Raw genomic sequence first — 2,992 nt, forward strand, 5'->3', positions numbered from 1 at the left:
CCAAGCTGCTGGCTCGGATAACTCAGGCCCTTTCTCCAGTTCAGATGAGGGTTAGCCTCACGGTAACCCAAGCTTGGTGAGGACCTTTGTTGAGGTCAGGACCTGATAGTCTGGATGCTGCACAGAGTACAAGGCAGCCCCTGCACAAGTGAACTTCTGAATTTAACTCAGATCGAGGACATTAACCCCCTTCCACCAGCCTGTCTCTATTCACCTTCTCTCCTCTATTCAGATTATGAGATAAAACTCCTCACTAGCCTGCAAGGCCATGAGTCCCTCCAGCACTTCTAGAGCTTCTCCCTGCTCTCCCTGCCTTCCCCGGGTGCAGGCTCTGCAGGATCCCCACACCTGGGCATCCATCCCCATCCTTCCTCTCTGAACTCACCTCAGATCCCGTGGGGCATGAAATGCAGTGCTCAGGGGATCTGGGGGCTGCTCCTGTGCACACAGCCTGACACAGCCCTGGTATTTGTTTTTTTTTTTTTTTTTTTATGTGAGCACATCCCATGCAGCCCATCACACGTCAGCTGAACTACAACATGATGTGATGCAGACGGCCTTCCCGCTTTGCCTTACACAATTTGCTCTTTGCTTTTTGTAAGATATAACTTCTCAAGTGCTGCAAGGGAAGCTGCTGCAGTAGGAAATGAGATAGGGCTGCTAGCTCAGCTGCTTCTCTTTGATGGAGAAGACCTTCCTCTTGGAGTAGATGAAAGAAATCATCAGGCTAACTCATCCCCTTACCCAGAGCTGAAGCTCCAGTGCCTAACTTTGGCCACAAGCTGGAAGAATGCAGGCAAGGACGATGCTAGAGATTTCAAGTTTGTATTTTCTATCTCAGCAACCTGCTGTATTCCCAGCTTTTCCCCATTTCTGGCATACATTTCTCCCCTCGACAGCCCAGCACCTGTCAGACGGCCCCCCACAAGCTTGGCTAGATGCTGCATATAGGCACAGCATCAAGAGCATGCTAACACTCCCACAAACCAGAGCCTTGTAGCAATCACCCCAATGCCTCCAGTGCTGCATAACCTCCTCAGCCTAGCAGCTTCTCACCTTTCTCTTCCCTTGATTTCCTCCCATGTCACAGAAAGAGCAGAAGTAGCTCAGGTGGAGGAAGCCCATCCCTCCAGCTAGGCATGCTGCTCAGGTCCATGCCAGGTCCCTGGCTGCCCATGTTGTGATTCTACTTCCCACCAACCAAACCAGGGGAAAAAGGAGTCTGTAATCCATCTGCTGTGGTCTTGGGAAGCGTTCCAGGAGACATGCCACACACGGGCAGCAGAGAAGAGTCCTGGCCCTCCCCTGCTGTCGTTTTCCCCAGCAGTGCTTGTGAGCTGTGCCTGCAGCTGCTCCCAGGAAGCACTGGAGGCAGCTGCTGTGGGAAAGCTCTTTGCCACCCTCCTTGGTTCAGCATTATCCCTGCTGCGCTCCAGCAGTGTTTTGCAGCTGGATCTTAGCCCTGGGTTTACACCACACTCCGTGGCATGGTAACTAGGAAAGAGTTACACAGCAGCTCAGTTCCTGAAATGCATTTCTCACGTCTCATTTCTGTGCATGAGAGTTCTTAGAAGTGTCTGGGCCACAAGGCAGAGCTATGTGCTGCCCAGGAGGAAGGCTTTGCAGCTGCCCAGTGGTGGAGGAAACCAAGGAGAACATTGGCACAGGAGCCAAGGCTGCCCAGAAAATGCCCCTGGGCTTAGTCAGGAAGACTGCAAGCAGCAGCCTTGAACTGCCTGGACTAGTTCTGTCCTGAACAGCCTCAAAACAGCTGCCAAAACCCAGCATGAGGAAGAGAAAAGGTGTGTTAATGCTGCAAGGCATTGCTGGGAAGAGCCAGGACATCAGGCTGGAACAATCACCATTTCCCTGTCTGGTTCCCAGCAACATTCCCTTGCGACTTGATGCAGCTCAGTGCTAATGCTCCAGCCTGTTGGAAGGGAAGAGAAATAGCCCCACGGTTAAAGGCAGAGACACAAGCACCCTGTATCACAATAACAAGCTTCCTTGGCTGCAGCTTGAGCCTGTGTGACAGGGATGAGGCAGCACCCACATCTTAGGAAGGCTGCACAGGGGTGTCCTCCTGCCTGGGGAAGCACTGAGGTGGCTCCGTGCAGGGGCACACATGGGGAGATGAGTTTGGGGGTAGGTAGAGCACTACTGGTGGCAGTTGTACATCAGGATTACCAGCCCACCAACTTTAGTTTCTCCCACTGGGACACTTTGCATGTTCAGAAGTAATCTGCAGTGGTAACGTGGCCAAGCCTCTAAACCACACTGCCCCTTCCTGAAACCACAGCACGCTGTGGCACAGCGCAAGGGAAAAAGCAAAGATCTGTGTCCCTGGCTCAGCTCCATGGGGCTGTACCTTTTTCCCAGGTTCCTTCAGGAAACCCAGGCAGCAACCTGCTTGCTTTTCAACACTGCTTGTCCCAACATAAAACCCAACAGTGCATGACTCCATTCCCTGGTGAGCTGGCAGCTGCATCGCTGAAGGGTACATCAGCGCAGGACAGCCCTGTGCTGGAAATGCCCAGGCCATGGCAGGCAAGCTGGAGCAAAGCACTGCCTGAGGGGCTGCACACGTGCCACCTGGCATGGACTCAACTGGCCGTGTCACAGCTGTCACCTCTCTTAATGCCCCCGAGGAGGCAAATGGGAACCTCTGGCAGGACCCTGCACTGGCCACACGTGAGGGGCAAGCTCCCTGGTGCTTGGTGGCAGCAGCTGGAAGCAGCCACACACCTCAGAGGCCATCAACATGTGGGCAGGTGCTGGCAATTATGCAGGCATGGACAGGTTGGTTTTAAGCTCCTCAGAGGTCAAATCCTGCTGCAGTTACTGGACTTTGGAGTAGATCCCGTGTCCTGAGAAGATCCTGTGTATACTCTTCACATGAGCTGTTAGGTGCTCTCCTCTCTTTACAGCCCACGGCCAAACTGACTGCAAGTAATAAGCACAAAGAAAACACTGAACTTCTTATAGGAAGAAC

The sequence above is a fragment of the Anas acuta genome, chromosome Z (genome assembly GCF_963932015.1).
Source record: "Anas acuta chromosome Z, bAnaAcu1.1, whole genome shotgun sequence".
Classification (NCBI taxonomy): Eukaryota; Metazoa; Chordata; class Aves; order Anseriformes; family Anatidae; genus Anas; species Anas acuta.